Here is a 14,898-nt window from a genome sequence, read left to right on the forward strand (position 1 = left end):
CAAGTAACTTAAGAAGGAGTGTTCTTCTTCCTTCCATTCAGCAAGGAAACGCTGAAAGCATGCTCAAGGTAAGGGGAAGGAGACACAACCCTAACACTACCAACAATCCACCATAACTTCTCGCTCTGAGCTCCGATCATCGTACCGTTTGCGGCCACGCGACCAGCGCGTTGAGCTCTACAAAGCCCATAACTTTATTCCAAAGGTAAGCCACATTTTTCTTTTCAATTTCCTCTTTCCCAATTTCAAATTCAATGTGTAATCATGTTGGATTTTGCTTGAATTCGGTGTTTAGGTTCGAATTAACTTGCGGGTATTGGCGGGTTTTGAGCCAATTCTCCGTTGGTAAGGTGAGGATAACTCTAACCCTTGTGAGATCTGAATTCAAGTGAGAGTTATGTTGATTTAGTAATATTCATTTAAATTAGATTGATTTGTGATGTTAATTGAGGCTTGTTGATGGAATTGGTGGTATCGAAAAGCTGGATGTTGGGCTGAGGTAGCTGAGTTTTCTGTTTGGGGTGTAATTTCAGAACCCTGGAATTTATGTAACGGTGCTAGTTGAGGCGTTCCAGACATTACGGGGAATCGACCAATGTATGGTTTAGGTTTCTCGTATTTAATATGTAAGGTTCTGTGAAAACTTAGGCTAGATGACCATAAGATAGGATGAATGCATGTGTATATTAAATTGTTTGGTGCCTTGAGAATGATGTGAACTAAGTTGGGAGTTGGTTGTTGTTGATGTTGGGATGAAGGATAAAATGTTATATGATGCTTTAATGTTAGATTGAATAATTGTGATATGAATGTTAATCAATTGATAAATTTGGGTCGGAGGCCGTGAATTGAGGCAGGAGGCCATAAAATTAGGTCGGAGGCCAGAAAAAGGTAAGAATAGTGAACGATGCTCTTTTGTGTTTGAGTATTATTGAGAAGTTGATGTCATTGGTTATATATATATATATATATATATATATATATATATATATATATATATATATATATATATATATATATATATATATAATGGAAGATTGATAATTTGTTAACGAAAGTGAGTAAGTTAGGGTAAGGATTGGGGTGAAATGGATGTATGGTGGGTTGGTGGTATGAGGTAATGTTGCATTGGAATGCTATTACTTGTTATGGTGCTGAGCTTTTAGAAGGGAAGTGGAATGGTGCTTGATTTTTAAATGAAAAATGAAGTTTGGAGATTTTGAGTAAAATTGGTTTTTGGCCGAACTTCGGCGAGTCTTAACTTGGCTTCCAAATCCCTAAATTATTTCAGACTTATTTCAAATAAAAATTGGGTCCGTGAGGTTTATGTCGTTTGAAGAACGGATGAAAAATATTTTAAAACGAAAAAGTTATGTGTGTCGTAAGTTTGAGGTTTTAAATTGAAATTCTACAGTTTTTTAACTTAGTCAAAATTTTAACCAAAAACCCACGCATGCGTACGCATATCCTCTCATACGCATGTGGTAGCTACTACCTTGTATACACGAAATGGGCCAACATGAACGCTCACGCATACGCATGACCTGGGAAAAGTTGTACGTATGCGTACGCATACATAGGACATGCGTACGCATACCCCTGTTTTTCAGCAAATGCATATTTTGTGTTTTAAAGCCAATTTTGACCTTTCAAACCTCTATTTTCACTCTTTTAGCCCCAGATCATAGTAGTAAGTTGAATCTAGGAAATAGAGATAACTTGGAGATGAAGTAAAGGTTGAAAGTGAGAAGATTAGGCTATGGAAAGCAAGGTTACTTGGAAGTAAAAAAAGGTCTAGAGTAACTGAACTGAGATGTTAATGATGAGATTGGGGATGACTATGTGTGGCCGAAATGGTCGAGATGTGTGTGTGGCCAGAATGGTCGAGATGTGTGTGTGGCCAGAACGGTCGAGGTGTGTGTGTGGCCAGAATGGTCAAGATGTGTGTATGGCCGGAATGGTCGAGAGGGCAAGATTTAGGTGCGATCCCACTTGCTCGTTAAGTTGAAAATGCTTCCGGATGGCAAGTTGAGGACGGAAGTTCCCTCTCTTGTCGTGATGGAGGTGTGGGGAAGGTGGAAAGGCACGCTCCTTCGATGTGGAAAGACACTCTTCTTCGTATTGTTTCCCCCACATTCTTCTCTGGTTGCAAGGTGGAAATGCACACTCCTTCGATGTGGAAAAGCACTCTCCTTCGTTTATGATCCTCTTGGAGTTACGCAACCTAGAGACCAATGTCTAGGTTAGCTACCAGATATGTCGGATTTTGGCAAAGTAACCGACACGTGAGCTCACAGCCAGTAGGATAAACATTTATCATACGCATATGTGTGCTTTGTTTGTTATGCATTAATTGGGAATGCTTAATTGATTATATTTTGCTAATTGTGTAATTGTTACTTGAATTACTTGTTTTCTACCTGTGCTTGCCTTGTCTGTTGTTTGTCAATGCGAATTATCGGAGATGGAGGTATGGAGGAAAGGAGAAAAGACTTAGAGTTAATGTTATGTTAAGTTAGACGTAGATATCCTTAGAAGACCACCTTTTATGGCTTCCGTTTAACACTTTTAAGCTTTATAATCTGAGTGTCAGCGTTCTAGGATTGCCTATGGCATTCCCAAGACCTTATATCTTATATGTGTGGCACCTTTACCATGCTGAGAACCTCCGGTTCTCATTCCATACTGTGTTGTCATTTTTTAGATGCAGGTCGAGAGATACTTCGGTAGGCGCCTGGAGTTCTGCAACGAAGTGGTTTACTTTGGGGTTTCCTTTTGTTATTTTGATATTATTATGTATGAATTTATAGTTTCTCCTCTTGTATATAAGAATGCTTTGTCTATGTACCTCTTAGAGATTTTATGGAGAACCAGGGTTTATGTATGTGCATTTTGGGACTTGGGGCTATGTATATATATACGTAAATATTCTCCAGCCAACCTTAGCTTCGTAGGATGAATTAGTAGCTTGTTATTTTGTACCCTTGATCTTATACTCTTATCTTCTGTATAATTATGTTAGAGGACGTTAGATTTTTTCGTACGCAAGTAACACGTTTTCTGAGCGTTGCATTTTTTTAATTTTGCGATTTTATTTTACCCGTTTTTCAATGCTCCTAGTTAATATCTCTTTCACTATTATTATATATATTTTTACTTTTAGAGATCGTAATACCTTACTATCTCAGTCTTATGACTTAAGCATAAGATTAAGTGTGGTAGGGTATTATAGCACCGCCAGCGAGAAAGGGCGTCGTTGTTGACGTTCTCCTTCGGTACCGACTCAATCCCGTTCTCTCCTTCGGCGCCGACTCCTTCTCCATTGCGCTCTTTCTCACACAGCGCTGACCTGCGTTCTTCCTCTCTCGCACTGTCGCGCCTCCGTTCTGCCTCCATGCCGCGTCCCTGATGGGGTAAAAATCGTCGATAAAGATTTCACAAAAATAAGCGCATTGTAAGTATAGTTCTAAACCGACAATTAAACCTCAATCAAATTTAATTTGTTTTTCACTTAAACAAACCCAATAAAATTAACCGAAGTATTAAACCTCGGGTCGTCTCTCAAGGAATTGCAGGGAAGTATGTTACTATTGGTTGTGAGATAGCATATTTTTGGGTTTTTTTAAATGTTGAACAAGGAATGTAAATGATAAGAAAATAAACTTATAATTAAGAAAGGTCCTAGCAAGGATTTGATAATTAGAATTCCTATCCTCATTATCAAAGTCACTTGTGATGGTAATTGCCTTTTGCTATCACTTAGTTAACCTCTAATAATTGAAGGTAAGTCAAGTGAGAAAATCAACTTGAGTTCACAAGTCCTAATCAAAGACTAGAGTTAGTGAAGCTCAAGCTAACTAGCTAGTTTCAATCACCAACCAATAAGAGACTTTGACAATTCAATAGTCTCTAATTACTCAATCTAAGCTAAGAACATAAAAAAAACTAATTTAAAATCCAACCAAGCATTTTATCAAACACTTGGAAGGCACAAAGTAAGAGCACAGAAAAGCAACAAGAGAATGTGAATACTAAAACCAACAATTGCAAAATAAATGATAACAAATAACGGAAGAAGCAATAAACATGAAATACATCAAATTGCATTAAAAGGAAAATCAAATCTAACTTGATAATTCATAAACTAAATTGGCAACATAAAGTCATCAACAAGGGAAATAAATAAACTAGAATGCTAGAACAAATAAAAGTAGAAGAGAAACTACATTGAAATAAGATAGAATTCAGAATTTAAAAAGGAATAAAACTAAGAACCCTAAAACCTAGAGAGAGGAGAGAGCCTCTCTCACTAGAAAGCTACATCTAAAACCTAATGAATGAATAATGAGGTGTGTATCTTGATTACCCCCACTCTGCAGCCTCTAATCTATATTTTCGGACTTGGAACTGGGCCAAAAATAGCCCAGAAATCGCCCCCAGCGCTTTTTGCAAATTACAGCACGTGACGCTTTGTCACGCGTATGCGTCGTCCACGCGTACACGTCACTTGGCAAAAATCATGGTCACACGTACGCGTCGCTGCCAGCTTCTCAAAATATCATTTTCTTGTGTTCCTTCCACTTTTGCATGCTTCCTTTCTGTCCTCTAAGTCATTCCTGCCCTATAAACCCTGAAAATAGCAGCAAATATATCATGGCATTGAATGGTAATAAGAGGGATTAAAATAGCAAATTTAAGGCCAAAGAAGCATGTTTTCAATCATATTACAAAATTAGGAAGGAAAATGTAAAACATGCGAATTATATGAATAAGTGTGAGAATAATGGATAAAATCTACTAAATTAAGCACAAGATAAACCCTAAAAATGAGGTTTATCAATCTCCCCACACTTAAACATTAGCGTGTCCTCATGCTAAGCTTAAGAGAAGCTATAAAGGAGTGAAGAAGAATGGTAAAACTTATGAAATACAACCTATTTATATGAATGCAACTAAATGCAAAATGCTCTTTCCTACTTGGTTTAAAAGTAAATAAATTCTCCAAGAATAAATATAAATTGGATTCCACTAATTCAAATATCAAAATAGAATACAAGTAGACTTGCAAAAGAAAATAGCTCATGAAAGCCGGGAACAAAGAATCGAGCATCGAACCCTCACCGAAAGTGTATATACTCTAATCACTCAAGTGTTTAAGGTTCGATTCTCTCAATTCTCTACTAACCTTGCTTTCTAAGACTTGCTCTTCTTCTACCAATCAACAAATAATTTGACGCACAAATACACATATCAAGAGGTCTTTAAAGGGTTGTAATGGGGTTAGGGTCAAGGTAGGATTGTATTTGGTCAAGTGTACAAAAATCTGAATCCTTAATTAACCCAAACTTTCTACCTAGCTTAGGACAATCCATGTAATCAAAATACAAAACCTAACTATCCATTAACCATGTTTTCCATATATTCATGCATCCTAATTTCGAGTACAGTACATATGCATTGCTATCACCATTTACTTTGGGGCATTTTGTCCCCTTTTATTATTTGCTCTTTTTCTTTTCTTTTTCTCCTTTTTCTTTTTTATTTTTTTCAATGCATACGATTAAGATATTGGATGCAAGAGTATATGCTCAACTATTGTTTTGCACATTTTCACAAGAATATACAACACCCAATTCTTAAACCAAATATTTCCAAACCCAACTTTCCCATACTTAAATCATGAACACTCTCACTAGTCTAAGCTAACCAAGGATTCAAATTAAGGACACTATTATTTTTCGCTTAGAGTTAGTGATGAGCTAAAGTAAAGAATAAATGGGGTTAAAAGGCTCAACATTGGTTTACAAAGGATAATGAAAAGGTTAAGGTCATATGAGTATGTAAGCTCAGTGAAATAAGGCCTCAATCATATAAGTGTATGCATACATCAAACAATGGAAATATAGAATTAAGCAAGACAAAGATCACAATTTTAGAGAGAACAACACACACTAAAATTAAAATATTGGTTGATAAAATACAACCAATCGAATAAACCATGTTCCAAAATAAATTTCTTCAAGCAAGGCTTAACAAAAATTTTAATTTAAATTAGTGAAATGCTATAAGATAGTTTCTTCAAAAACAACTTATCACTCCAACCAAGTAGTGGTAAAATATGTACAAAATCTAACAAGCATGCAATCAAACATGCAAATGCAACAACTAATTTAACAAAGAAAATTAAACATTGGTGTTGAGACAGGAAAGTAACTAACCCACGGAAGTCGGTATCGACCTCCCCACACTTAAAGATTGCACCGTCCTCGATGCATGCAAAGAGGTGCAAGTGGACGAGTGGCTACAACTAATGCTTTTCTCCAAAGATTGTGCAGATGGACTTGTCTGTTGTCCCATTGAGAAGCTTTTCCTTTCCCTTCTCGGTGGCCATCCTGAAAGAAGAGAAAAAAAGGAAGAAAAATAACCCAAAAATAAAGATAAGAAAACAAATAAAGTATCGGTGGGTCAATGCCAAATAATGAGGGTCTCAATTACATGGTAGCTACAACATGCAAGTGAAAAAACAGTAGAAGCAAATGACATATCAATAGTGAAAAAATTACAACCATGGGGAAGAGAGAGTGGGTTATGAAAGTCAGTATAAGTGCATATCAATGCAAATGGAATACAAGTGTCATAAAAAATTATCATTGATCCATGAATAATAATACCCAATGGTACACGTAATCGTGATCACAACACTTTTATTCACAACTCCACGTAGCTGACCAGCAAGTGCACTGGGTCGTCCAAGTAATACCTTATGTGAGTAAGGGTCGATCCCACAGAGACTGTCGGCTTGAAGCAAGCTATGGTCATCTTGTAAATCTCAGTCAGGCGGATTAAATTGGTTATGAAGTTTTGATAATTAAAATATAAATAAAATATAAAATAAGATAGAAATACTTATGTAATTCACTGGTGAGAATTTCAGATAAGCATATGGAGATGCTTTGTTGCTTCTGAACCTCTGCTTTCCTACTGCCTTCTTCCAACCATGCGTTACCTCCTTCCATGTCAAGCTTTATGATCCTCTCGGATGAAAACAAATCCATATGCGCTGTCACCGCACGGCTAATCATCTGTCGGTTCCCGCTAGCGTCGGAATAGGACCATTGTCCTTTTATACACTGTCACTTGCGCCCCACATTTGCAGGTTTGAAGCTCTTTATAGTCATCCCTTTCCAGATCCTACTCGGAATATCACAGATAAGGTTTAGACTTTTTGGATCCCGGATCCTACTCGGAATACCACAGACAAGGTTTAGACTTTCCGGATCCCAGGAATGTTGCCAATGGTTCTAGCCTATACCACGAAGATACTAATCTCACGGACTCGGTCCGTGTATCAGATATCCAAGAGAATATACTCCAGCTGTCGTCCAATGACTACGTTGAACATCATGTAGACCGCTTTGTGGTTGTCAGGCACGCAGATCTTGGCTAAGCGAGTAACGAAGATTGGGTGATTGTCACGGGTCACCCCTTCATTCTGACTTAACTGAATTAAGAAAAAGAGTGTATCTTGGAGAAGAAGTAGGCGTGAATTGAATGAAAAACAATAGTACTTGCATTAATTCATGAAGAACAGCAGAGTTCCACACCTTAGTCTATGGGGTGTAGAAACTCCACCGTTGAAAATACATAAGTGAAAATAGGGTAGACATAGCCGAGTGGCCAGCCTCCCATGGAGGTCTCAAAGTGTAAAAGTTACATATGATTCCAAAGATGGTCAAAAGACATAAAATAAATCTCTAAAAGTAGTTTTTATACTAAACTAGTTACTAGGGTTTACAGAAAATGAGTAACTGAGTGCAGATAGTGCAGAAATCCACTTCCGGGGCCCACTTGGTGTGTGCTTGGGCTGAGCATTGAAGCTTTTTCGTGCTTAGGCTGTCCTTGGAGTTAAACACCAGCTGGGGTGCCATTTTGGGCGTTAAACACTGGTTTTAGTGCCAGTTCTGGCGTTTTACGCCAGAATTCTTTGGGCTGAATTTGAACGCCAATTTGGGCCATCAAATCTCGAGTAAAGTATGGACTATTATATATTGCTGGAAAGCCCAGGATATCTACTTTCCAAAGCAATTGAGAGTACACCAATTCGGCTTTTATAGCTCAAGAAAATCCACTTTGAGTGCAGGAGGATCAGAATCCAACAGCATCTGTAGTCCTTTTCCAGCCTCTTAATCAGATTTTTGCTCAAGTCCCTCAATTTCAGCCAGAAAATACCTGAAATCACAGAAAAATACACAAAATCATAGTAAAGTCTAGAAATGTGATTTTTGAATAAAAACTAATAAAAATATAATAAAAACTAACTAAAACATACTAAAAACTATATAAAAACAATGCCAAAAATGGTATAAATTATCCGCTCATCACAACACCAAACCTAAATTGTTGCTTGTCCCCAAGCAACTAAAAACAAGATAGGATAAAAAGAAGAGAGTATACAATGAATTTCAAAAATATCAATGAAGATTAGTCTCAATTAGATGAGCGGGACTTGCAGCTTTTTGCTTCTGAACAGTTTTGGCATCTCACTTTATCCATTGAAGTTCAGAATGACTGGCATCTATAGGAACTCAGAATTCAGATATTTTTATTGATTCTCCTAGTTCAGTATATTGATTCTTGAACACAGCTACTTTATGAGTCTTGGCTGTGACCCTAAGCATTTTTTTCCAGTATTACCACCGGATACATAAATGCCACAGACACATAACTGTGTGAACCTTTTCAGATTGTGACTCAGCTTTGCTAGAGTCCAAAATTAGAGGTGTCCAGAGCTCTTAAGCACACTCTTTTTTTTTTTGCTTTGGACCACGACTTTAACCACTCAGTCTCAAGCTTTTCACTTGACACCTTCACGCCACAAGCACATGGTTAGGGACAGCTTGATTTAGCCACTTAGACCATGATTTTATTCCTTTGGGCCCTCCTATCCATTAATGCTCAAAGCCTAGGATCCGTTTTACCCTTGCCTTTTAGTTTAAAGGGTTATTGGCATTTTGCTCTTGCCTTTTGGTTTAAAGAGCTATTGGCTTTTTATGCTTGCTTTTCTTTTTCTTTTTCTTTTTCGCCATTTTTTTTCGCAAGCTTTGCCTTTCACTGCTTTTCTTGCTTCAAGAATCAATTTTATAATTTTTTATATTATCAATAACATTTTTCCGTTTTCATTATTCTTTCAAGAGCCAACAATTTTAACATTCATAAACAACAATATAAAAAATATGCACTGTTCAAACATTCATTCAGAAACCAAAAAGTATTGCCACCACATCAAAATAATTAAGCTAACTTCAAGATAGAATTCGAAATTATGCACTTCTTGTTCTTTTGCATTTAAAAACATTTTTCATTTAAGAAAGGTGAAGAATTCATAGGACATTCATAACTTTAAGGCATAGATAATAACACTAATGATCATGTAATAAAAACACAAACATAGATAAAACATAAAGCATAAGGAACGAAAAACAGAAAATAAAGAGCAAGAAAATTAAAGAACGGGTCCACCTTAGTGATGGCGGCTAGTTCTTCCTCTTGAAGATCTAATGGAGTGCTTGAGCTCCTCAATGTCTCTTCCTTGCCTTTTGGTGCACGAAATTGTGATAATCAATGGCGCCATCAACATGGTACGCTCAATTGTAATCTCAACTTTCTATCACAACTTCGCACAACTAACCAGCAAGTGCACTGGGTCGTCCAAGTAATAAACCTTACGCGAGTAAGGGTCGATCCCACGGAGATTGTTGGTATGAAGCAAGCTATGGTCATCTTGTAAATCTCAGTCAGGTGGATATAGAATGGTTATGGAGTTTTCGAATATTAATAATAAAATAGGGACAGAAATACTTATGTAAATCCTTGGTGAGAATTTCAGATAAATGCATGGAGATGCTTTCGTCCCTCTAAACCTCTGCTTTCCTGCTGTCTTCATCCAATCAGTCTTACTCCTTTCTATGGCTGGCTTTATGTAAGGACATCACCGTTGTCAATGGCTACTTTTGATCCTCTCTGGAAAATGGTCCGATGCGCTGTCACTGCATGGCTAATCGTCTGGAGGCGTCACCCTTGCCAATGGCTGCATCCTATCCTCTTGTGAAAATGGTCCAAATGCTCTGTCACAGCACGGCTAATCATCTGAGGTTCTCGATCATGCTGGAATAGGATTCACCCTCCTTTTGCGTCTGTCACTACGCCCAGCACTCGCGAGTTTGAAGTTCGTCACAGTCATTCAATCCCAGAGTCCTACTCGAAATACCACAGACAAGGTTTAGACTTTCCGGACTCTCATGAATGCCGCCATCAATTTAGCTTATACCACGAAGATTCTGATTAAGAGATCCAAGAGATACTCATTCAATCTTAGGTAGAACGGAAGTGGTTGTCAGGCACGCGTTCATAGGGAATGATGATGATTGTCACATTCATCACATTCAGGTTGAAGTGCGAATGAATATCTTAGAAGCGGAATAAGTTGAATTGAATAGAAAACAGTAGTACTTTGCATTAATCTTTGAGGAACAGCAGAGCTCCACACCTTAATCTATGGAGCGTAGAAACTCTACCGTTGAAAATACATAAGTGATGAAGGTCCAAGCATGGCCAAATGGCCAGCCCCAAACGTGATCAATAGATCAAAATATAATCCAAAGATGTCTAATACCATTGTAAAAATTCCTATTTATACTAAACTAGTTACTAGGGTTTACAGAAGTAAGTAATTGATGCATAAATCCACTTCCGGGGCCCACTTGGTGTGTGCTTGGGCTGAGCTTGAATGTTCCACGTGCAGAGGCTCTTTCTGAAGTTGAACGCCAGGTTATAACGTATTTCTGGCGTTCAACTCTGGTTTGTGACTTGTTTCTGGCGTTTAACTCCAGATAGCAGCATAGAACTGACGTTCAACGCCCTTTTACGTCGTCTAAACTCGTTCAAAGTATAGACTATTATACATTTCTGGAAAGCCCTGGATGTCTAATTTCCAACGCAATTGGAAGCGCGCCATTTTGAGTTCTGTAGCTCCAGAAAATCCACTTTGAGTGCAGGGAGGTCAGAATCCAACAGCATCAGCAGTCCTTCTTCAACCTCTGAATCTGATTTTTGCTCAAGTCCCTCAATTTCAGCCAGAAAATACCTGAAATCACAGAAAAACACATAAACTCATATTAAAGTCCAGAAATATGAATTTAACATAAAAACTAATAAAAACATCCCTAAAAGTAACTAGATTCTACTAAAAACATACTAAAAACAATGGCAAAAAGCGTATAAATTATCTGCTCATCACAACACCAAACTTAAATTGTTGCTTGTCCCCAAGCAACTGAAAATCAAATAGGATAAAAAGAAGAGAATATACTATAAATTCCAAACTATCAATGAAACATAGCTCCAATCAGATGAGCGGGACTTGTAGCTTTTTGCCTTTTGAATAGTTTTGGCATCTCACTTTATCCATTGAAGTTCAGAATGATTGGCTTCTATAGGAACTCAGAGTTCAGATAGTGTTATTGATTCTCCTAGTTCAGTATGATGATTCTTGAACACAGCTATTTTATGAGCCTTGGCCATGGCCCTAAGCACTTTGTTTTCCAGTATTACCACCGGATACATAAATGCCACAGACACATAATTGGGTGAACCTTTTCAGATTGTGACTCAGCTTTGCTAAAGTCCCCAATTAGAGGTGTCCAGGGTTCTTAAGCACACTCTGTTTTTGCTTTGGACCTTGACTTTAACCGCTCAGTCTCAAGTTTTCACTTGACACCTTCACGCCACAAGCACATGGTTAGGGACAGCTTGGTTTAGCCGCTTAGACCAGGATTTTATTCCTTTAGGCCCTCCTATCCACTGATGCTCAAAGTCTTGGGATCCTTTTTATTTGCCATTGCCTTTTGGTTTTAAGGGTTATTGGCTTTTTACTCTTGCCTCTTGGTTTTAAGAGCTTTTGGCTTTTTCTGCTTGCTTTTTCTTTTTCTTTCTATTTTTTTCGCCTATTATTTTTTATTTTTATTTTTTTTTGCAAGCTTTGTTCTTTGCTGCTTTTTCTTGCTTCAAGAATCATTTTTTATGATTTTTCAAATTATCAAATAACATATCTCCTTGTCATCATTCTTTCAAGAGCCAACATATTTAACATTCATGAACAACAACTTCAAAAGACATATGCACTGTTCAAGCATACATTCAGAAAACAAGAAGCATTGTCACCACATCAATATAATTAAACTAAGTTCAAGGATAAGTTCGAAACTCGTGTACTTCATGTTCTTTTGAATTAAAACAGTTTTCATTTAAGAGAGGTGATGGATTCATAGGACATTCATACTTTAAGACAAAGTTACTAAATACTAATGATCATGTAATAAGACACAAACTTAGATAAGCACTTAACATAGAAAACGAAAAACAGAGAATGTAAGAACAAGGAATGAGTCCACCTTAGTGATGGTAGCGTTTCCTTCTTGAGGAACCAATGATGTCCTTGATCTCTTCTATGTCTCTTCCTTGTCTTTGTTGCTCCTCCCTCATTGCTTTTTGATCTTCTCTAATTTCATGAAGGATGATGGAATGCTCTTGATGTTCCACCCTTAGTTGTCCCATGTTGGAACTTAATTCTCCTAGGGAGGTGTTGATTTGATCCCAATAGTTTTGTGGAGGAAAATGCATTTGAGGCATCTCCGGGATCTCATGGTGATGAGCTTCATGCGCCTCTTGAGCTCCATGAATGGGCTCTCTTGCTTGCTCCATCCTTTTCTTAGTGATGGGCTTCTCTTCCTCAATGGGAATGTCTCCTTCTATGAAAGCTCCAGCTGAGTAACATAGATGGCAAATAAGATGAGGAAAAGCTAGCCTTGCCATGGGGGAGGACTTTTCGGCTATTTTGTAGAGTTCAAAGGAGATGACTTCATGAACTTCTACTTCCTCTCCAATCATGATGCTATGAATCATGATGGCCCGATCCACAGTAACTTCGGATCGGTTGCTAGTGGGGATGATGGAGCGTTGTATGAACTCTAACCATCCTCTAGCTACAGGCTTGAGGTCCAGTCTTCTTAGTTGAACCGGCTTGCCTTTGGAGTCAATCTTCCATTGAGCTCCTTCCACACATATGTCCATGAGGACTTGGTCCAACCTTTGATTAAAGTTGACCCTTCTAGTGTAGGGGCGTGCATCTCCTTGCATCATAGGCAAGTTAAACGCCAACCTCACATTTTCCGGACTAAAATCTAAGTATTTCCCCCAAACCATGGTGAGATAATTCTTTGGGTCCGGGTTCTTACTTTGATCATGGTTCCTAGTGATCCATGCATTGGCATAGAACTCTTGAACCATTAGGATGCCGACTTGTTGGATGGGTTTTGTTAGAACTTCCCAACCTCTTCTTTGGATTTCATGTCGGATCTCCGGATACTCATTCTTCTTGAGCTTGAAAGGGACCTCAGGGATCACCTTCTTCTTGGCCACAACATCATAGAAGTGGTCTTGATGAGCTTTGGAGATGAATCTTTCCATCTCCCATGACTCGGAGGTGGAAGCTTTTGTCTTCCCTTTCCCTTTTCTAGAGGATTCTCCGGTCTTAGGTGCCATCAATGGTAATAGAAAAACAAAAAGCTTATGCTTTTACCACACCAAACTTAGAATTTTGCTCGCCCTCGAGCAAGAAAAGAAAGAATAGATGAAGAAGAAGAAGAAATATAGAGAAGAAGGGGAGAGGTGTATTCGGCCAAGAAGAGAAGAGAGGGTTGTGTTGTGTGAAAATGAGGAAGAATGGAAGGCTTTATATAGGGAAGGGAGGGGGGGTTAGGTTCGGCCATTTAGGGTGGGTTGGGTGGGAAATTAATTTTGAATTTTGAAGGTAGGTGGAGTTTATGAGGTAGGTTTATGGGGAAGAGTGGTTGGATGTGAGTGGTGAAGTGGTGATAGGGAAGAGAGATTGAGGTGATTGGTGAAGAGTTTTGGGGAAGAGTGTTTATGGAATTGTGTGAAAGAGGGGTGAGAAGAAGTGAGTGGAGGTAGGTGGGGATCCTGTGGGATCCACATATCCTGAGGTGATCCTGTGGGGTCTACAGATCCTGAGGTGTTCAAGGAATTACAACCTTGCACAAAATTAGGCATGCAAAATGCCCTTGCACGCAACTCTGGGCGTTCAGCGCCAGATTGGTGCTTGTTCTGGGCGTTGAACGCCCATTTGTTGCCCATTTCTGGCGTTGAACGCCAGAACCATGCTTGTTCTGGGCGTTCAGCGCCAGCTCTTCTCCAGGGTGCAATTCTGGCGTTCAAACGCCCAGATGCTGCCTATTTTGGGCGTTCAGCGCCAGAACCATGCTCTGTTCTGGCGTTGAACGCCAGCCAGGTGCTTCTTACTGGCGTTTAAATGCCAGTAAGGTCTTCCTCCAGGGTGTGATTTTTCTTCTGCTGTTTTTGATTCCGTTTTCAATTTTTTCATTTATTTTGTGACTCCACATGATCATGTACCTATAAAGACATATAACTAATAAAAATATAATTAAATAAAAATTGGGTTGCCTCCCAACAAGCGCTTCTTTAATGTCAATAGCTTGACAGTGGGCTCTCATGGAGCCTCACAGATGTTCAGAGCATTGTTGAGACTCTCCAACACCAAACTTAGAGTTTGACTGTGGGGGCTCTGGTTGACTCTGCAATGAGAGAAGCTTACTGTGCTTCCTCTCCATGGATACAGAGAGAGATCCTTGAGTTTTAAACACAAGGTTGTCCTCATTTAATTGAAGGATCAATTTTTCTCTGTCCACATCAATCACAGCTCTTGCTGTGGCTAGGAAGGGTCTTCCAAGGATGATGAATTCATCCTCATCCTTCCCAGTATCTAGGACTATGAAATCAGCAGGGATGTAAAGGCCTTCAACC

Source organism: Arachis hypogaea, chromosome 15 (assembly GCF_003086295.3).
Source record: "Arachis hypogaea cultivar Tifrunner chromosome 15, arahy.Tifrunner.gnm2.J5K5, whole genome shotgun sequence".
Lineage (NCBI taxonomy): Eukaryota > Viridiplantae > Streptophyta > Magnoliopsida > Fabales > Fabaceae > Arachis > Arachis hypogaea.